This window comes from Herpailurus yagouaroundi, unplaced genomic scaffold (assembly GCF_014898765.1).
Source record: "Herpailurus yagouaroundi ecotype Mexico unplaced genomic scaffold, PumYag 208, whole genome shotgun sequence".
Taxonomy (NCBI): domain Eukaryota; kingdom Metazoa; phylum Chordata; class Mammalia; order Carnivora; family Felidae; genus Herpailurus; species Herpailurus yagouaroundi.
The window spans coordinates 4993125-5015995 of record NW_024412439.1 but is presented as its reverse complement, the minus strand read 5'-3'; the positions used below and the strand labels follow the sequence as shown (position 1 = coordinate 5015995).

Sequence of the window (22871 nt, the reverse complement as noted above, 5' to 3'; positions counted from 1 at the left end):
TTTCTTTCTTTCTTTCTTTCTTTCTTTCTTTCTTTCTTTCTTTCTTTTCCTTCCTTCCTTTCTTCTTTCTCCTTCCTTCCTTTTTCTTCTTCCTTTCTTTCATTTTTCTTCCTTCCTTTCTTCCCTCTTCCTTCCTTCCTTTCTTCCTTCTTCCTTCCTTCCTTTTTTCTTTCTTTTTTCTTTCCTTTCTTTTTCCTTCCCTCCTCCCTTCCTTCCTTCCTTCTTCCCTTCCTTCCTTCTTTCCTTCCTTCCTTCCTTCCTTCCTTCCTTCCTTCCTTCCTTCCTTCCTGTAGGGTTGGTTGAATTGTTGGCACTTGAAGTGAAAAAGTTTTATTAATACTCTCAAAAAATTCCTGATGATTGGTCTCCATGGAATCACAACCTCAGATATTCCAGGCATCCTACTTTTTAAAAGGCATTTGTATATCCATGTTGTGTCATTTATTTAACAAACATTTATTGGGTGCCTCCTAAATGCCAGACACAATTCTGGTTTCTTAGGATACACCAGTGAAGGAAAACTGACAAGAATCTCTGACCTGTGGGACTGACATTCTAATGGAGCAAGACGGAAAATAAACAACAGACAATAACTCAATAAATAGAGGAGTATAAATGCTGTGGTGGGGGGGGGCGGAGAGGAGAAAAAGAAACGGTAGAGCATGGTAAGGGGGAGACAGACATTCCAGCACAGAAAGGGGGATTTGCAGTTTTAAATCGAATAGGCAGGGTAGAACACAGTGAGAAGGTCACACCTGAGCAACACCTGGAAAATGAACATATCAGGGATGGAGGGGAAACTGCCAGGGCAAAGGTCCTGAGGCAGAACTGGGTCTGGTGTGTTCAAGGAACAGACAGGAGTCACTGTGGCCAGAGTGGCTTCAGGAGAGAGTGATTGGGGTCGTAAAGGGAAACACTGGGGGACCAGGTGAGACCTTAAAGGTGTTTCAAACAGTCAGCTTTGACTCTAAGTGAAAGGAGTCATAAAATCATATCATATTAAGCAGAAAATTAGGTGGTCTCAGGTATCAAAGGATCACTCCGGTTGTTAACCTAAGAGTGAAGGGGTTTAGGGTGAGGAGGGTAAGAGCAGAGAGAACAGGTAGAACGAACCCCGGGGAGGGAGGCTGGTGGTTCAGGCCAAAGTAATTCCAGGGAAGAGGGGAGTCGAAAATAATTCTAGGGTTTGGGGGCGCCTGGGTGGCTCAGTCGGTTAAGCATCCAACTCTTGATTTCGGCTCCGGTCATGATCTCACGGTTCGTGAGTTCAAAACCGCATCGGGCTGACAGTGCAAAGCCTGCTTGGGATTCTCTCTCTCTCTCTCTCTCTCTCTCTCTCTCTCTCTCTCTCTGCCCCTCCCCTGCTTGCTCTCTGGCTCTCCCTCAAAATAAATAAAAATAAACTTTAAAAATATAATTCCAGGGTTTTGTGCTTGAGCAGCTATAATGAGGAGCTAAATGGGAAATGCCACAGGAGGAGAGATTTACGGGCAGAAGATCAGGAGATCAGTTCTGGACAAGCTGGGCTGGAAAAGTCTCTTAGACATCTGAGCACAGGTGCTGGGTAGCCATTACATAGAAGAAGCTAGAGTTCCAGAGATGAATTAGCACCATTTTAACGTCTGCAAACTTTTACAAAATTAGTTTATATTTAACAGTGCATTGGAGGATCAGTTTCTAAGTGCAATGCCATAAAGATCTGGCCAGAAGATCGTAAAACCTTCGCTCGGGATTTCCAGTTCTGTTGTCTTTACCGTGCCTTTCTCTAGGCTGGGGGTTCTGAGTGTGGTCTGGCCACCCCGGGGGGAACCTGAGATCCTTTCAAGGTAGATGAGAATTATTTTCATAATAATAGCAAGGCATTATTCACCTTTTCCCATTCCTGTTCATTCCTGAGCTCACAGTGGAGGTCTCCAGAGACTATGTCATGTGATTTGAAATTGAATGCAGGGATAATAGATATGAGCACATTGCTGTCTTCTGCGAAGCTGTGATATTGTGATATAATAAGAAATGTTTATTTGGGGGGAGTTGCCTGGATGGCTCAGTGGGTTACGCATCTGACTCTTGAGTTCGGCTCAGGTCATGATCTCACAATTCGTGAGTTCAAGCCCCGCGTCGGGCTCTGTACTGACAGCATGGAGCTTGCTTGGGATTCTCTCTCTCTCCCTCTCTCTCTGCCCCTCCCCACTTGTCTCCTGTCTTAAAATAAATAAATAAACTTAAATAAATAAATAAATATATATATATATATTTGGTCTTTGTCCCTGGTTCCTGGCATAGGGTATTTTAAATCCCCGAGAGATAGGAGTGAAAGGAGCCTCCGAAGTATTCGTGAAGAGCCCTTTTCAACCTTATCTGTGTTTGTGCTGATAAGGTGCCTCTTGGTGTCCCCAGAGTTTCAGGATGGGGGCTGGTAGGAGAGGGGTCAACCGCATGATGACAGGGAAGGGAGCGGGGCTGGAAAGTGAGCTCATCACCAACAGCCAATGTTTTAATTAACCGTGGCTGCTTAACGAAATCTCTGTAAAAACCCCTGAACTACAAGGTTTGGAGAAGTTCCGAGTTGGAGCTGCCGGGGCAGTGGGAGGGGGTGGTGAGCTCACAGAGGGCAAGGGAGTTCGGTGCACCTGCCCCTGTGCCTCTCCCCAGGTGTCTCCTCCATTTGGTCGTTCATTTGTATCCTTTATGATTAACCAATAAACCCTGGCACTGTCTTTCCCGGAGTTCTGGGAGCCATTCTACCAAATGATCAGACCTGAGGAGGGGGTCATGGGAACCAATTGACAGCCAATCGGTCAGAAGTGAGAGAGGCCCGTGGTCTGTGGCCGGCATCTGAAGCACCGGACTGACAACAGACTGACCTGTGTCTCTGGAGGTCAGAGGTGTGGTCCACTAGGGTGACAGGATCCTCCTTAGAAGCTCCATGGACAGGCACTTGCGGTCCCGGAGGCGGGCCCCATTCATCCAGACCGGGCCTGTCACCTAGAGAGAGAATCTTCTTCACTCTTGGCTGTTTGTGGTGAGGTCATCTGGACCTCCCGTGTTCACCAACCCCCCCCCCCCCCAGCATTTTCCCCACACCACTGTGGGCTTGTTGCCATAAAAGCATTGTCTTGCTTCCTCTCCAGAACTTTCCACGTATACAGTGATCATTTTGTAAATTATCACGCATATCCAACACACATGCATGCACGCGCACACACACACACACACACAGGCTGGATATAGAGGAGATCCAGATCTAAAATCGAAAAACTTAAGAAAAACAGAAATGCTGATTTTGACCTTGAAATGTCAGGATGAGCCCTATGAAATAATACAACATATAAAAACTTGTCTCTGCCCCTGGTTCCTGGCACAGAGCTCCGAAAACCCTTGTAATTAATTCCCTGGGTGATAAGGGTGTCTTCTGTTCCCATGAGGGGACGCTCGGTGGGTTCCGGGACGGCTTTGGGATGGGGCTGGGTGCCAGAATGAGTAAGCCAGGATTAAAAGCTTCGAACTGTCGGCCCCATCTTCCAGCCCTGGGCAAGGGGAGAAGGGCTGGAGGTTGACTTAATGATCCATGATGTGCCTGCATAATAAAAACTCCGTCAAAATCCTGAAAGTACGGGGTCTGGAAATGCCAGGTGGGTAAACACATCGACACGCGATTAGAATTCTTTCACTTGTGGTACTTCTGGATCTTGCCCTATGTATCCCTTCATCTGGCTGTTTATTCCCACCCTTTGTAATACCCTATATTAAAAAAAAAAAATTAAGGGGCGCCTGGGTGGCGCAGTCGGTTAAGCGTCCGACTTCAGCCGGGTCACGATCTCGCGGTCCGTGAGTTCGAGCCCCGCGTCGGGCTCTGGGTTGATGGCTCGGAGCCTGGACCCTGTTTCTGATTCTGTGTCTCCCTCTCTCTCTGCCCCTCCCCTGTTCATGCTCTGTCTCTCTCTGTCCCCCAAAAATAAATAAACGTTAAAAAAAAAATTAAAAAAAAAATTAAACATATTTCCCTGAGTTCTGTGAGCCCTCCCTGCAAATTATCAAATACAAAGAGCTGATTGTGGGAAGTCCTATTTACAGCTGGTCAGTCAGAGGTACAGGTGGTGACCCAAGACTTAACGGCTGGTGTCTGAAACGGGGCGGGGGCAAGTCCTGTGGGAATGAGCCCTTAACTTGTGGGATCTAATGCTGTGCCCCGGTGGATAGTGTCCGAACTGAAATTCGGTGCATTATGGGACATCCAGCTGGTGCTGCACAGAATCGAGGGATGCGTGGGTTTTCCAGAGGCACTTGAGTAAGTGAGTAATAGAGAAACATAGGGTGTGTTCTTCCCAGACTAGCCCATTGGGCGTGTGTGTGTGTGTGTGTGTGTGTGTGTGTGTATTTCCCCCAGTTCTGTTCTCTGAGAACTTGCAACATTTTTACTGGAGAAGCAAAGTGCAAGCAGTGCCCAGGCGTTGATTTCTAAAACCCATTATTCACTAACAGAAATCAGGGCTCCTTGGAGAACTGGTCGGAGCAGGGGCCTGCAAGGTGAGCCTACAAAATGTCACTGTGTCAGAAAGCAAAGAAGGGTTCTGCCCCGTGGGGTTGTGCAAAAAGTTCACAGGAACTGCTTGGAGATGCTCCCACTGCCCCTATTAAGGATGATTTGAGCATCGTTGCACCCGAGTAAACAAAAACCCACGATGCTATACTGTTAATAATAGAGAAGAAAAGAAAAATTGTTTTTGGCTTAGATAATTAAAAATATGATGAAGGGGCGCCTGGGTGGCTCAGTCGGTTGAGTGTCCGACTTCGGCTCAGGTCATGATCTCGCGGTCCGTGAATTCGAGCCCCCCGTTGGGCTCTGTGCTGACAGCTCGGAGCCTGGAGCCTGTTTCTGATTCTGTGTCTCCTTCTCTCTCTGACCCTCCCCCATTCATGCTCTGTTTCTCTCTGTCTCAAAAATAAATAAACGTTAAAAAAAAAATTTAAAAATATGATGAAGAAACCACAAAACAACGAATGTTGCACAAATCTGGATAGTGGGAAAGGAGGCGGGGGGGGGTGACGAGTGGTTAACACAATTCACTCTATCTACATGTGCGATGGAAGTTTCTATGGGTATCTTATTTTTTTAAGAAACAAACAAAAAACGAAAGGAAGTAATGACTTGAATCTGCTACAAGGTAAATGTAAAAATCCACCCCCCCAAAAAGGCTACAAAGATGAAAAAATCAAAATCAGTTACCTATAGTTGATGGCATTACAAATGATTTTAAATTCTCTTCCTTATGCCTTTCCCCCCGTAATAATTTTCTACAATAAATATTAGTCTAGTAACATGAAGAAAACAAAGCTATATGTAACCTACTGACACATAGAATATGTACAATGCTAGCCGAACCTACATAGAGTAGCACAAGGTGGTACGTATCACTCTTTTTTTTTTAATTTTTTTGTTTTATTTATTTTTGAGAGCAAGAGAGACAGAGCACGAGCAGGGGAGGGGCAGAGAGAGAGAGAGGGAGACACGATCTGAAACTATCACTCTTTTATGATTTAATTATATGTATTTCTATTTTTTTCTTACATCTATCTTTCCTCCCTTCTCTCTTTCATTTTCAAAGACATATTGTAGAGTCAAAAAAAAACTTAATTACTGATGGCTAGATTGGGCACAACTCTGATTAATGCACTTACGCTAGTTTATAAAGGTCTGGATTTCATCTCTAAAACAACATTCAAGAAGAAGATATGAAAGTGTATGAGATTGGACAGCCAACTAATGAGACAAATTCTTTTTTTTCAATAGCAAAATATATCTGGAACTCCTCTCGAGTTCTTAAGAGTTGAAGTCACATTTCCTAAGGAGCTTCAGTAACATAAATCTTTCAGTTTTGAGGATGAATTTCAATTCTGGAAACAACCAAAAGTCATCCAGAGCCAAGTATGATGAATAAGGTGGTTGATCAGGCGGGAAACTATTTTGGGGTTTACAAAGTGAGGTGCAATTAGAGTGATGAAATCAAAAATGTAAACTAGCTCGGAAGTAATTCCACAGTGGAATTCTTAAAGCATTTTGAGGCACTTTGGTCCAAGTGAGTACTTTGAAAAAGAATATTCATTTATTGTCATCATTTCCTATCCTTTCTCTCACCAAAGGAGGGTATGAGAGTCACGAACGTCCCCCAAGGGGATCCCCTCACTCGGCACAACTTCGTGTCCTCTCTCACTCTACAAGATGGTCTGAAATCCTCTCCTTTCCTCTCCTAACAGAACCGAGTTCAACCATCTGCAGTGGTCAAACTCCTCCACATTTCGTCTTAGTTTTGGAGCGGGCATCTTGACCTCTCTAGGCAGAATCATTAGATAATGATTCCACACCTTCCATTCTCTGACCTTATTAGTCTTAGCAACAAAGAGTTAGATGTTCTGGAGGTACAACGATCTCTTCTGGGAACAAGTCTCTGGGTTGGGTGAATCTCCTCCTCAGATGAATTTTTGCTCCTGGGGCCACCTTTTGCCTAGAGCCTTCTCTCTGTGGAGCTGGAACCTGGGGACCAGGAGAGCCTGTACCATTCACATCAGAAAGTGCGTCTTCCCAGCTTTTGACCCAGCGTTTCTTTTCTGTATTAGAAATCCCAGGCCACCAGTATCTCAGGGGACTCATTCCAACAGGATGCTCTGAGGCAGAGAGGAGAAGGAGAGGGCGGTATAAGGGCACCCGACAATGCCAGTCCTACACTCTTCCAGATTCTCAACAAGAAGGTAAACTAGGGGCCTGCGGTGTGGCTGAGCTGGACAGGTCATGATGTCACGGTTCATGGGTTCGAGCCCCGTGTCGGGCTCTTTGCTGACAGCTCGGAGCCTGGAGCCTGCTTCGGATTCTGTGTCCCCCTCTCTCTCTGCTCCTCCCCTACGTGTGCTCTGCCTCTCTCTCTCTCTCTCTCTCTCTCTCTCTCTCAAAAATAAATATTAAAAGAATTCTTAAAAATAAAATAAAAAATAAACTTCTCGAGGCAGAATTTCATGACAACAGCAGGTTGACACAAGACAAATAAATCCCAGCCTGAAAAATTCAGTGAAGCCTTTAAAAAAAAATTAAGTTTCAAAAAATAAAAAGAGTGGGTGAGGAGCATAAGATTGTGAAAGCCACCTTGACTGCACATTTCCTTAACCAGACTCTGTATGCACTGTTGATTGAACTTGGTTCTAATTTCAGCAGACAGTATTAATTTCAAAGGCTCTCTTTTTTGTCAAGCTGAGTTTATAAACACAGCTATTTGCTAATAAATGTGACCTTTAAAACATGTTACTCTCCACACAGACTTACTCTGTGTCCAGCTGAGGGGTGGGGGGAAGGTGGGTATGGCAGGGAAGACCTGGAGAAAAGTCCGGAACGAACCATACACAGCCTCTCCTCAACCACTCAGACCTTTAACAGACCTCCAGTGCTTCCATTTCTCAACAAATTTCTTTTTAATCCCTTGGGTATTTCCCACGCGGAAGGTGCTAGGTGAGGATAGCAAAGATACAGAAATTAATGGGACACAGTCATTGTCTTTAATGCATGCGCAGTCATAAGACACCCACACGAAACAATTATCAATTATGGTGGCGTTTGAGAAGTCCAGTATATAAGGTCATAAAGTTACACTTCGAAGGGGAAGAGATCAGCTTTAAAGACGTGAAAGTGAATCCTGGAAACATAGTGAGCTTCCTGGACATCATTCCAAGGTGACCACGCAGTGTGACTATGGCTAAAAAGCAGAGGGGACTGAATTAATATTGATACCTAATGTGTACAAGGCAGTCTGCCACCTGTCAAGGCAAATTAATTAATTAACTAATTAATTAAGGCAAGCTTGATCAGAGCAGGTTGTTTGGTTACTTGGAGGGGGAAGGGGAGGTTCATAAGTTCAAATAGCTGTGGTATCCAAAACTGCAGAAAGCAGGAAAAAATAGTAGATCATGCTATAATCAAATAGCACTTGAAGGACTGCAGAGCCATTCAAAAGCATTATCTGTGGTCTGCGACCCAAAATATGGGGGGGGGGGGGGGGGTGAGAGGTAAGGCTGGGAAGGTAGGTAGAAATGATTTTATGAAGTATCTTGAATGTTCACATTGGAGAGATTTACAGTCTGATTTGAAGACATTGGGAGTCACTCCGTGTTTGAGGGCAGATGTAACTCTAAGTGACATTTGAGAAATTAGCATAGCAGCAAAGTCAACAAGTAGACGACACAGCAAAGTGTGGGGATATTGAAGAAAGGGAGACCAAGTAAGTTCTGGGCATTGGCTTTTGTTTAACACTGACGTACCAGGTGGCCTCTTTCTTTTCTTTTTTTTTCTTTTCTTTCCTTTTCTTTCCTTTCCTTTCTTCTTCTTTCCTTTCTCCTTCTCTTTCTTTCTTTTTCTTTCTTTCTTTCTTTCTTTCTTTTTCTTTCTCTTTCTTTCCTTCCCTCCTTCCTTCCTCCCTTCCTCCCTCCCTCCCTTCCTTCCTTTACGTTATTACGTGCCTAATAATTATTTGTGGCTGAGTGAATCCCCATGTTACCAATGGGAAAAGAGAGGCACAGCGAGGTTGAGTAAGTGGCTCATGGTCTTAAGTTTGGGAGCTGGGCTGCCAATTCGGACGGAAGTCTTGTTGTAATTGTTGGCCTATTTCAAACGTGTTCTTTTTTGTTTAAGTTTATTTATTTTATTTATTCTGAGAGAGGGTGCAAGCAGGGGAGGGGTAGAAAGAGAGGGAGAGGGAGAGAGTCCCAGGCAGGCTCCGTGCTGTCAGAGCTGAGCCCAACTCAGGGGCTCGATCCCACGAACCGTGAGATCATGACCTGAGCCCAAAGCGAGAGTCTGTTGCTTAACCCACTGTGCCGCCCAGGAGCCCCTGTTCCAGAGATGCTGTTTCTACTTCTCCCACGCAACCTTTCTCTCTTTTCATCTACAGAATCCCTTCATTGGCCTCACTTGGCACTCACCAATCCTTACCAGCTTCTGAGTCCAATAATCCCAAACTTTCTTAAATGTTTCTGGAACTCAGTGATCTTCATTCTCCGGTTGGGAGCCTTTCACACGGCTTCCCTCGGGCGTACTGAAAACGTCGAGAGTTTCGTGCTTCCTTCCCTCTGGACCTTTATCTCTGGGTTTCTGGGTTACTACACCTGGAGTTGTGAGAACCAGGAAATCATTCATTGAGACACAAATAACAGATGGATTGAATCATAAAAAAGGTGAGTGGGAGGAAACTGGTTAGCGTTCCGGTTCCTGTGCATCCAACGTCCGACAGTGTAACATGCGTGCGTGTGCACACACACACAATCTCTCTCTGCAATTAGTCTTCTGCCATCGCCTTTATAATAAACCGTCTGTTTCCTTATCCTTGTGCTTAGCACTGTTGAGTTCTTTTTTAAAAATTTTCTTTCACATTTATTTATTTTTGAGAGACAGAGCGAGACAGAGCGTGAGTGGAGGAGGGGCAGAGAGAGAGGGGGACACAGAATCCGAAGCAGGCTCCAGGCTCTGAGCTGTCAGCAGCCCCGATGTGGGGCTCGAACTCACAAACCGAGAGATCATGTCCTGAGCTGAAGTCGGACGCTCAACCGACGAGCCATGCAGGTGCCCCAGGAATTCTTATTTCTACAGCAGCTTATCTCAACACTTTTAGAAATCTGATTGCATTTTAACTAGGATTTTTGTTGTGGTCAGAGGAACAACTGGCCTGAGCCTCCAGTCGGCCATACTGTCGGAAATAGACGTCTGGAATTCTTTGTTTTCACAACTGCCTTCCTAATAATGACCTATTTGCAAAGGGGGCACCATATCTCGTTTATCTATCCCCTGCTGCAGTGTCAGGAGCTCGGCAAGTGTTTGCTAATTGAAACTATCAATGAATATAGTCTTGATTAAAGGAAGGGACCCACTCAAAGGGATATAGTTTTATTTTCTAAAATTTAATGAACGAGTCATGTTCTTGAAGCTTTTTCTTTCACTGAAAATGACTTTCTCCATCATGGGTTCACTCTTTTCTCCAGAAGAGGAAAAAAAAAAAAAAAATACAGGTGAGGTGGCATTGAGTTCAAGAAAAAAATGTGGAAAAAAGAAGACATTATCGAAGAATTTAGCATGCTTGCAGATACTTAATGAAGTTAAAAAACCTCCAGGAAAAGAACTGGAATTTCGTTTTACCTCAATCACTAAATATCATCCTATATTTAACATTGCTGGTATTACATTTTGTTAAATTTTAGTGTTTAGTTTTGAAAGAGGGAGAGACAGAGCACGAGCAGGGGAGGGGCAGAGAGAGAGGGAGACGCAGAATCCGAAGCAGGCTGCAGGCTCCGGGCTGTCAGCACAGAGCCCGACGCGGGGCTTGAACCCACAAACCGTGAGGTCATGACGTGAGCTGAAGTTGGACACAACTGACTGAGTCACCCAGGGCCTCTAGCGGTGCCTGTATTTTAATAAAGGAGGTTTGGTAAACTCATTGCCATGAAATACACTTGGAATGGACATAACTTAAGTGGAAAAAACAACCCAGGGTTTGGGGATCAAATATATTCTTACATGATAAGAACCCCCAAAAATCTGTAAGTAAAAGCCAACCTATTTGTAAGAGTGGTTGCCTCAGAGAGACTTTGTACCTCCAAACCTACGAAGAGGGCCACCCTGCTTCACCCAGATCCACGTGCCGTGCCCGTTCTTTGCCTGAGCAGATCTGTGTTAGCTTGCTGATTCTGGAATGGGGACCTAGGACCTGGAATAGTCACAGAAAGACCTTGAGTAAGAAAAGGAAAGAGTCTATGGCGGTTGCTGTGGAAGATGGTTATGGCAGCTTCTTAAGAAATTAAACACAGAATTACCAAATGATGTGGCAATTCCGCTATACCCCAAATAATTGAAAATAGAGACTTGAAGAGGTTATTTGTACACCTGTGTTTATAGCAGCATTATTTACAGTAATAGCCAAACAGTGGCCACAGTCCAAGTGGTCACCGACGGATGCTGAATGCACAAACAAAACGTGGCACACACATACGCGGAAATAGTATTCAACCTTAAAAAGTTAAGGAGATTCTGACCTATGCTACGTCATTACGCTGAGTGAATAAGCCAGTCACAAAAAGACAGAAACTATACAATGCTCCTTATGTGAGGGACCTAGAGTCATCAAATTCATAGAGACAGAAAGGAGAATCATGGTTCCAGGGGCTGAGTGTAGGGGACGATGGAGGTGTTGGTGTTTAACAGCTAAGGAGTTTCAGTGTGGGAAGGTAAAAAAAAAAAAAATTGTGAAAATGAAAAAGTAGTAACAGCTGCACAACAATGTGCCCTTAATGCCTCTGAACAGCCACTTAAAACGGTTTAAATGGTACATTGTGTGCTATGTGTATTTTATTGTAATAAAATAAAAAAAAAATATTTCTGGGTTCAAGAAAAGGAAAAGAAGCCCCACGTGTCAGAAGTTAGGAGACAGCTGAGGGTCACCAGGTATGCGAATGAGCTGATGTTCTAGTCATGGGGTGGGGGGTGGGGGTGGTTTGTTATCTAATCTGGTTATTTGGGAATTCAACCCTTGATGGATTGCTAACTTGGTGAAAACTGGGACTAATAAACTCTGCCCACCAGTCCAGAGAGACAATATGGAAGTTGTCTCAGCCACGAGTCTAGCTGGAAAATTAGAAGGCTAAATCAATAAATAATTCTCCCACGAAAACTCAACATACCAGGCCTGCGTGTTTGGAGTTTGCTCCACACTGCGTTCACGGTGTGGGAAGTCCTTGAGCCAAAAAGTAATGTAAAATTGTTTTTGGGCTGGTGCTGGCTCTGGGGTGTTCAGGAGAAGCAAACAAAAACACACTGGAGGGACTCTGACAACTCAGGCTGCCCAGATTCCCAAAGAAAAATAAAGTCCCTCTTACAATCCCAAATTATAAAGTGCACAAGGAAATTATTCTTTGTGAATGAAAGTCAACAAAAACAGGAAACATAAAAACTAGAGCCCCCAAATATGAAAAAAATAAAAAATAATGCAGGAGTACACTATGACATGAATGAATAAAGGTATTACATGATACAGAAATAATAAGGTGGAAAAAGAATTAATGAACTGGAAGCCAAATCTGAGCATATTGCCCAGAACACAGATGGAAAGATGTTAGAAGACAGGAAATTTTTAAAGAGAGGTTAAAAAACATGGAATATAAATTTTAAAACCCCAATGTATATCTTAATAGGAATTCCAGAAACAGAGAATAAAGATGGGGAAGAATTTAGAAGAAATAGTGTTGATAATAGGAATAGATTAGAATGATCTAGATTTGATTGGAAAACGAATCTTCAGATTTAAGAAGCACAGTAAGTCTAAACATAATAAATAAAAACAGGGGCGCCTGGGTGGCTCAGTTGGTTAAGCGTCCGACTTCGGCTCAGGGCATGATCTCGTGGTTTGTGAGCTTGAGCCCCACATTGGGCTCTGTGTTGACAGCTCAAAGCCTGGAGCCTGCTTCGGATTCTGTGTGTGTGTCTCTCTCTGCCCCTCCTCCACTCACGCTCTGTCTCTGTCTGTCTCAAAAATAAATAAAACATTAAAAAAATTAAAAAAAATAAAAATAAATTTACACTTAGATCATTGTAGTGAAATTATAGGAAACCTAAGGAAACCAAAATATCTCGGGGGGCAGGGGGATAAACTATCAATAACAAAACAATAACCTAAAGGCAATGAACTTTTGTTTTTTGTTTTTTGTTTTTTGGGTTTTTTTTAGAGAGACAGAGAGAGGGCATGTGTGCATGTGTGCGTGAGCCAGGGAGGAGCAGAGGGAGAGGGAGACAGGGAATCTGAAGCAGGTTCCACACTCAGTGTGGCCTGGACACAGGGCTCCAGGTGGGGCTCGATCTCATGACTGTGAGATCATGACCTGAGCTGATATCGAGTGACATGCTCAACCAACTGAGCCACCCAGATGCTCCAAATGGCAACGAAGGCATAGAATAATATGATAATGTCATCATAACATGATAAAATGCAAGCACGGAATAGAGGCTGGGAGGCATGGAGTAACAGCTTTAAAGCATTGAAGGAAAATCACCAGCAACTTAGAATTCTCCTATCAGCTACACTGAAGAATGAGGGTGAAGTGGAGTGAGAAGGGGCTGAGAGTGTTAGCCATCAGGAAAATAAAGCAAAAATAATATATTCCCCACGGGGCAAACTCCAGGGCTGGCAAACCTATAGGTAAAGCTACATAAACATTGGCTCAAAATATAAAAAACACAAATAATAATAATTTGGAGGATATCGCTTGAAAATAAAATGCTAACAAAGCAGAATAGGCAAGCTGGATAGATGACAGCAATCGGAATTAAAGCATTCTGAGTTGCCTGTCATATGTCAAATCATGGATGCATGTTAACACTCTAATGGCCGATGCTATGATAAATAGGAATAGAATTTATAATTTCCAAAGAGAAGATCAAAAAATAAGAGAATAAAGTAAACATTCACACACACACACACACACACACACACACGTCTTCAAACAAACGCAGTTATCATATTAAAATTTCATAGAGTTGAGTATTGGGTACACAGAGTTTGTTATATCCATACTGGCCTCTATTCCTTATCTACATGTATGAAATACTTCATATAAATAATAGTAATAATAATAATGACATCGAAAACCTTATCATCAACTGAAGGAGAAGGCAGGAAATTAAAGAAAGTGAGTCTAAAGAAAAACCTGATCAACCACAATAAATACAAAAGACTTTTTTATTAATTAAAATATGGAAAAACTTGTATCAAGAAAAAATTTATCTATCTGCTGTTTATCAAAGACATATCTAAAATGTAGTGAAAAAGATGGAAAGATATGTACCAGGCAAATATTAACTGAAAAAGGCCATTGTTAGACATAAGTATCAGATAAAAAAATAATTAAGGTAAAAGACACTGTTAAGAATACAGACAACACTACATAATAAGAGGAAAAATTTATCAAAATGATGTAGTAATCCTATATGTACCTAACAATTTAGCCTCAAAACATATAAAGCAAGAATGGATTAACAACCAAAATAAATTTATGAGCCAAGATAGTGGAAGATTTAAAAAAAAATTTTGTTTTTCAACATTTATTTATTTTTGGGACAGAGAGAGACAGAGCATGAACGGGGGAGGGGCAGAGAGAGAGGGAGACACAGAATCGGAAACAGGCTCCAGGCTCTGAGCCATCAGCCCAGAGCCTGACGCGGGGCTCGAACCCACGGACCACGAGATCATGACCTGGCTGAAGTCGGACGCTTAACCGACTGCGCCACCCAGGCGCCCCGATAGTGGAAGATTTTAATAGTCTGTTCTCAGAATTGACATTTACGCAGAGAAAAAATCAGTAATGGTAGCGACAACCTGAACAACACAATTAGCAAGCCAATTAAAGGGACATATGTAGAACCCTCAGAATCGAAGCACACACGTTTTCGAGTACACATCGAATATTTTAAATAGATTGACTATATAGTATGCTACCAACCACATTCTAACAAATGACAAAGAAGTGATATCCTACAGACTGCAACACAATAAAATTAAAATTCAGCAACAACAGGGGCACCTGGGTGGTTCAGTCAATGAAGCATCCGATTTCAGCTCAGGTCATGATCTCGAGGTTCTCGAGTTGAAGCCCCACATCGGGCTGGTGCTGTATAGCACGGAGCCTGCTTGGGATCCTCTGTCTAGTTCTCACTCTGACCCTACCCCCCCCACCCCTGCTTGCACACCCTCTCTTTCTCTCTCTCTCTCTCAAAAATAAATAAACATTTAAGAAAATTCAATAACGACAAAAAAATGTGTCAATATGCTTGGAAATTAAGCAACCAACGGGTAAAGAAGAAATAATGCAATTTAACCAAATCATAATACAAACGCTAAGAATCAAATCTGGAAAACAGCAAGGGGTGTACCGGTTCATGTGTTCCAACAGGTTCTCTGGGTTGGGTGTGTGTGTGTATGTTTGTTAGGGGGTGGGGGTGGGGGTGGGGAAAGACAGCCAGCAATTGCCAACAGCTGTAGTCTAAGTATCCCGCTAGGTCTATTTCAAGCCATCAACAGGAAGCGTAGAATTGGGAAGAAATCCACAAAATCAACTCTCACCAACGAATACGGGTTGGCTATAGCTGGTTCTGGCACACCAATGCTAACAACTGAAATACATCTTTAAATGCATATGGGAAAACAAAGAAGAAAGGTTGAAAGTGATTTTCCTTAGGATCTAAATCAAAGGTTAGAAAAAGAACAGAGGGGTGAACCCAAAAAATTAGAAGGAAGGAAATAATAAAGATAAGAGCAGAAGTTAATAACATTACAAACAAAGACACAGTTAAGAAGATTAACAAGAGCGGGGGAAATGGTTCTTTTGGAAGACGAATTAACTAGGCAAACATCTGGCTGACATGATCAAAGGAAGAGAAATTAAAATAAAAATAAACAATGCTCTAAATAGAAAGAACAAAAGATACGCGGCAGAAAAATAGAAGATAAATATAAATGATGCCAACAAGCTTGAAAACTTTAGATTAAAAAAAAAAGGGCAATTTTCTGGGAGAATACTAAGAACAAAACCGACTCCAGGAAAAAATCTAAAATGTGAGCATAAATGTTACTATCCACGTGCTCGCGCTGCCGTTTTCCCTTCACACAAACACAAACACAATTACCAAGCCTGGGCGGTTTTACAGGTTAAGTTCTGCCCTCAAGATATGGATGATTTTACTATCATAAGGTTGCTTCGGAAAAACAGAAGAAGGACAAAAGCTCTCCAGTTCCTTTTAGGAGGCCATTAAACATGGAAACAGAACTGGAAAGGAAAACCATAGGCCAGTCTCATACATGAACAAAGAGAAAAAATGTATTACATAGCATGCTATTTTAAAAAATCTGGCAGTTTGGAGTGTCTGGGTGGCTCAGTGGGTTGAACGTCCGACTCACGATGTTGATTCAGGTCATGATCCCTGGGTCCTGGGATCGGGCTCTGTGCTGCAGAAGGCTTACGATTCTTTCTCTCTCTCCCTCTGCCCTTGCCCTGCTCAAGCTCTCTCTCTCTCTCTCTCTCTCTCTCTCTCTCTCTCTCAAAAAAAACAATACAAAAAAAAAAAAAAGACTAGGGTGCCTGGGGGGCTCAGTTGGTTAAGCAACCAACTTTGGCTCAGGTCATGATCTCACGGCTCATGAGTTTGAGCCCCATGTCAGGCTCTGTGCTGACAGCAAGAGCCTGGAGCCTGCTTCAGATTCTGCGTCTCCCTCTCTCTGCCCCTCGCCTGCTCACACACACACTCTCTCTCTCAAAAGTAAATAAACATTAAAAAATATCTGGCAGTGCAATTTTGTAACTCATTGCTGATTAAGATTTATTCAAGAATGTGAAAATCCCTTAGACGATCAATTAATATAATCATTACATTAACAGGTTAAAGGAGAAAAATCATTTTGATATATGCAGGAAAAGTACTTAATACAATTCAACAATCATTCCTTACTAATCCAAATATACTTCCCCAAGAGAAATAAATAAATCCTCTTAAGCAAACTAGCAATAGGTGGAAACTATCTTAACTTTTTTAAAAGGACATCTTTTAAAAACCCATTGCAAATATTGAAATTACTAATGTGAAAAGCATAAGAATACCCCCCTTATTCTGCTTTCAAAGTGATACTGAAGGTGCTAACAAGAAAATAAGAGACTGAAATGTTTACAGTAACCTTATTCATAATAGCCAAAAATCCAAAGCAACCCAAAATAACCCCAGATTCAAACAACTCCTGTCTATCAACGGGAGAACAGGTAAACAAATTGTACACTATCCACACAGTGGAATACTGTTCAGTCATAAAAGGTTGCTGATCCTGGCAAGGACACGGATGAATCCTAAAACAACATTATGCTATGCGAAAGCAACCAATCTCAAAATAAAATATACCGTGTGATTCCATTTATAGAAAGTTCGAGAGTAGGAAACTGATAGCCACAGAAAGCAGACTGTTGGTTGCCAAAGGGTTATGAGGGACTGACTGCAGGGAGGAAGCTTTTTGGATGCGGGGTGATGAACATGTTCTATGTCCTGACTGGGGTGTTGATTACACAAGTGTATATAGTTTTCAAAGCTAACTGAACTGAATAACTGAGATCTGTGCATTTCATTGTTTGGTAATTACATCTCAATTTTAAAAAGCACAATAGGCTAAATTCTGGAAAGAAGGGGGTAATGCAATCAGTACATACAATGTGTTTATACAGAATATCCAAGAGTATCTACAAATAAATATTAGCACTAATAAGAAAGTTTAACGAGTTGCTAGAAATCAATATACAAAAATCAATAGTTATTTTTAAAGGACATTATTAACCATGGCAATAAAAGCTTTTAAGGTGCCCAGAAATAAATCTAACAAATGGTGTGTAAGATTTGTACGGAGAGAGCCACAAAACTTTATTGAAGGGGGAAAGAAAAAAGGATTTACTATATTCATGGACGGGAGGGTCTGGTATTTTAAAGATTGCAATGTTCTCCCAAATGCATCTGTACATTCAATATTATTTCCACAAAAAAAATCTCAGTAGGTTGTTTCAAAGACTTGACAAGAATAAGCTAAAAAATTACGAAGAAAAAAAGGAGGGGAAGAGGCTTCAGAAGGAGGAGGAGGAAAAGAAAAAAATGGGTTTACCCTTTTGAATACCGGTACTCCTCGTAAAGCTATAGTAATTTAAACAGTGCAATATTGCCACAGGGAATAGAGTGCTTAGAAATAGAACCACTTAGCTATGGAAATTTGGAATATGATGGAGATGGCACTGTAAATCACTGGGCAAAGGATCTGAGTATTCAATAAATGATGCTCAGACATCACCATATGCAAAAAAAAAAAAGAAAAAAGAAAAAAAAGACAAAGACAAAGAAAAAAAAAAGAAAAGGAATCCAGCTATTCATGTGTAAAAGGGTAAAATTGGATATCTACCTCGTATCATGCACAAAAATCACTAAATGTGAAAATCAAAATTTACAAAGAAAATACAGGAGAATATCTTAATGACATGTGGATACTGTCATATTATTTATGGTAACCAAAGCATAAGCCACACTGAGAAAAGAAATACTGTAAATATAATTATATTAAACTATGAACGTCTGTGTACCAGGACAATGACAAAAAGGAAGTCAATACCTATTACGGGAAGGTGTTTACAACCCATGTAACTAATTTTCTACAGTTGGAACATAATAGAATTCCTTAAAAATACAGCAAGACGATCCAAGAAATAAAAAGAAACACAAATAAACACATGAAAAGATGTCTTAACCTATCTAGTAATCAAAGAAAGTGCGAATCAGAACGAAACACCATCCTTACCTATCAGGTTGGCAAAAACCAATAGCCAATAGTCAATCGATACATCCAGTTCCAAGAACGGGTGGGGCTACTGGAAATGGGAAGCCTTATATCGTGCTCGCATGGCTGCACATTGGCACAACTGTTTGGAAGAACAATTCTGGAATAACTTACAAAAGATGTGGATGATGTCCTGCCAACCAGAAATTCGCCTGCTAGATGTCTGCCACAGAGCGGTACACACGAGGACATAAGTGCCAGAATGTTCATGGCAACATGGCTTGTAATAGCAAAAAAACAAACAAAACAAAACAAAAAAAAAAACTAGGGAAAAAACACAAGTGTTATCGAGTCATATATTTGTTTAAATGTAAAAAACAATCCAATGTATATTTCTTACAGGTGCATATGTATTCAGAGAACGTATGTAATATACACAACAATATCAGTGTAGGGATAGTATATGGGGGAACCTGAATTACCTGGGTTAGAATCGAGGTTACCAGCTATATATATGGCCTTGGACAAGTTATTTAACCAACCTTTCTTCTTCCCTTCATCTATAAAATGGGGGATGAAAATACTATCCGTGTCATATGTCTTCAGTGGGCATTAAAGGAGCTAATGTATGCAAAGTGCTTAGAATAATGGCCATTTGCTGCTTTTATTACCATCATTTTATTCTTCATCATCATCATCATCATCATCATCATCAAGACATCATCATCATCATCATCATCATCATCATCATCATCATCAAGACACTAGCTATCTCTAATGGGAGGGGAGGAGTAGGGATGCAGGTAAATCTCTAGCTTTATCTGTAAGGAAATATGGCTATGCTAACATAGATTACACCTGAATTTAATATGACTATGAGGCCGAGGGCACTGAGTACACGATTATTTCCCATATAACTTTCTGGGCTTTGCTGAGCGTTTCGAATCCTCCGTATATCAAAAGTGTTTTGTTTTGTTTTGTTTGTTTGCTTTTTAATTTTTTTAATGTTTATTTATTTTTGAGAGAGAGAGAGAGACAGCATGAGCAGGGGAGGGGCAGAGAGAGAGGAGGATACACAATCCGGAGCAGGCTCCAGGCTCTGAGCTGTTAGCACAGAGCCCAACGCGGGGCTCGAACTCACGAACTGTGAGATCATGTCCTGAGCCAGAGTCAGACGCCCAACCGACTGAGCCACCCAGGTGACGCTTGTTTTGTTTTTAGTAAAAAAATGAATGGTCCGCAGAATACTATGGAGACATGTTTAAACCACCTTGCATATTGAATACTGTAAAAGGGAAGTTATTGTGGGAACATATTTTTGGACAAACGCTTGGCGGCTAGCTAGCGGCTAGCAACAGGAAGTTACAAGTTCACAATTAAAGAAAGGAAAGCCAAGGAAGTTACAAGTAGTTCTTTCCAAGAACACCCAAGATCCCAAAGTAGCAGGAAAAACAGTGCAGAAATGCATGAAGTTTCTAGGGAGGACATAAACACAGAGTTCCTAGAAGTGCCAAAGAAATAATGTTCGTTGATATACATATCCAAAAAACATGTTTCCTGAGAAAGCCGTTATAATAAACTTATAGAACATTTATTGAATTCTTTAAATGAACATTTATGGGGCTTGGATTCTGTACACATATATGTTTTGTTTGTCTTTTTGCCCCAGGCTGACTTCAGCTGTTATGTTTTAAAATGGAAGAAAACTTTAACGTGCTTTCTGTACATTTACCACAATAAAGGGCTTTGCAGTGAACGTTTCTAGAAAGAGTATCCATCCGTCAGGATGCTTTCGGTAGCGAGCAGCAAAAGCCATCTAAATCTTAAACCGCAGGAGTTTACTGTCATCTCATTAAGGAGAAGTCCGGAGGAAAGTAGTCTCAGGGTTGATTCAATTGCTCAACAACATCCACAACACTCAGACCCTTCCTGACTCTGTTCTGCTGTCTTGAAGGTCAGGAAGTTTCCGCTCAAGGTCGTGGGATGCTCGCATCAATTCTGTATCATGTCTTCATGCAACCAAGCCCAAAAGGCAGGAAGCAAGTCAGGGTAGCAGACCCCCAGCTCATCTGCCATGTTATCAGGTGGAAAAATCTTCCCCAGAGACCCGGTCACTGGACTTTCCTAAACTGCTTGTTGGCAAATAGAAGCGGGGTTACCGTAACTGTGTTACGACTCATCACTAACTCATCACCTAGGACTAGAATCGTCTTCTTCTGGCCTGTTACCCCTTGTACCTGCACAAAACCTAAGTTGTGTTATCAAGGAGGAAAGCCACAAGGAGGAAGCGACTCTTACTGATGAAAAAGGCACAGAGCTACATAGCATCTACCCGGTTTTCTCCACTAAGACATATGGCTTACGGCACACACTGTTATCTGTACCCAGTGGTTATTACCGACCTCTTTCTTACCGGCAGCACCAGATCTGCTTATTCTTCTAGGGTTCCTGGACCCAATTCCCATGTGGGGGTGAGGAGTGGTTCCCCCACACACGATACCAAGCAAGTCGTAGCCACCGATGGGGTGTCTGAGAATTCAACTCAATTCTGACACTCTTGACCTAGAGACAGCATCAGATCCCACAGGTTAAGGGCTCAGTCCCACAAGACTGCACCCCATCCCCCACTTGAGACGCCAACCGCAAGCCTCCTGTGCTTCTGGCTGACCACCTACAGATGGGAGGTTCCAATAACCTTAAGTTTGACTAATTTGCTAAAATGGCTCGCAGAACTCAGGGAAAACACTTCCTTATACTTGCAAATCTGTTAAAGGATATGAACCAACAGCCAGATGAAGACAGACAGGAGTTCCCACACAAAGGGGATCCCCTCTTGGGTTTTTAAGGAGGCTTCATTACATAGTCATAATTGACTAAGTCCTTGACCACAGATTGATTGAACCTCCTGTCCCGCCCCCATCCCCGGGACAGTCTAGGGGCAGGACTGAAAGTTCCAGCCTCCTAATCACAGGGTTGTCCCTCTAGGCAACAAGCCCCCATCCTTAGGCAGAGTCCTAAAATTACCTCATTAACATAAAAAAGACACCTTTATCACTCTCAGCTTTGGGGAAGCTCTTAGGGTTTCCGATGCAGTGAGCCAGGAACTATGAACGAAGACCATACATCACCCCGATGACCACAGTCTATTTCTCATAAATGACACTCTCGCTTTTATGTTTGAGCAGCCAAATGCTTTCCAGACACTGGGCCTCTTTGTGGCGTAGGGGTGAATCTTCGCTGGTCTGCAGCCATCCAGGTAAATCCATTCCCCTTGTCTGTGACCAGCATAGGAAGAGGACCGTGACACGGAGGGAAGTCTTCTGGGGAGCCCCTGGACAGGGACAGAAGAAAGGAGGCCCTCTCTCTGGTCTGGGGACACTGCTGTGGGGGTATCTTTGCTGTACCTCTTGTAGCCATCTTGCAACCATGAGGGATGTCAGGCTTTAGTGATCATAGTGAGAACAGATCCCGGATGTTATTGCCGACTTCCTAAATTAATCAGCCTATTCACCATTGTGCCCCTCAACTTTTTGCATGATGCGATCATAAATTTTCTTCTTTGTTAGGCCGCTTGAGTTTGATTCTTTGGTACTTACATTCAAATCATCCTGACAGCATACTCAAATTGAAAATGTAAAGCAAACCGGGGTGCCTGGGTGGCTCAGTTGAGTAAGCATCCAACGCTTGATTTCGGCTCAGGTCAAGATCTCACAGCTCATGACATTGAGCCCTGTGTCGGGCTCTGCACTGATGGCGTTGAGCCCGCTTGAGAGTCTCTCTCTGCCCCTCCCCCACTCACAGTCTCTCTCCCTCTCTCTCTCCCCCCCCCCAAAATAAATAGGCATTAAAAAAAGAGAGAAAACATAAAGCAAATAATTTAAAGAGAGATTTTTAAAAACTAGATAAATAAGAAGCTAACAACGGCACATCCAGCTGCTTTAAACCGGTTTGAATCTACACATTCAGAATAATCAAGTGTCATAATCCTTAACGAAAACCTTTTACTAAGCATTCTCTCTGTGTAAGGCACTTTTATGAGCCCTATGATGAGGAAGAGATTGAGCAAGTAGTCTAGGGACACTAAAAAAAAAAATATGAAATGCATGATCCTTAAATTCAAGAAGCTTATCCTACAGTTGGGGAAAAAGTTCAGTTGACAGTAAAAATTCTAAATTACACATCAGTTTTAAAGAAGTGGTTCCATTATGTTCAAATACGGTACCTATTATCAGCCAGGTAATAAATTGTCCCATCACACTGTAATACATCAAATATCAGAATCCCTTTCCACACACAAATCTCTAGATCCTGAAGCATATTAGAAAAACCTTTAATTTCCTTAAGATCAATCCTTCTTTTGGAATAGCAACCGACATGTGAATAGATTTACTTTACCCCTGAGCAAACTGAAGAGTCATACAGAGACATCAGGCCCAACTTTTTACTTAAAGTGTTTTACTTTTTTTTTTTTTAATTTTTTTTTTTCAACGTTTATTTATTTTT

General features: G+C 42.1%; 1 long non-coding RNA gene across 10 annotated transcripts in view; it reads right to left on the bottom strand.

Moving 5' to 3' along the window:
* LOC121015876 (uncharacterized) overlaps positions 1–22871 on the bottom strand; it is a 183420-nt gene that overhangs the window by 146935 nt on the left and 13614 nt on the right. For 6 of the 10 annotated variants that reach the window (XR_005784014.1, XR_005784011.1, XR_005784015.1 and 3 more), the window contains 3 exons: positions 8972–9144; positions 7635–7800; positions 2865–2985 (listed from right to left, as the gene is read on the bottom strand). This is a non-coding gene — a long non-coding RNA (uncharacterized LOC121015876). Of the gene's footprint in view, positions 1–1870; positions 1989–2864; positions 2986–7634; positions 7801–8961; positions 9145–22871 lie in introns of all 10 variants that reach the window. The other 4 variants (XR_005784016.1, XR_005784013.1, XR_005784017.1 and 1 more) reach the window with 4 other exon arrangements.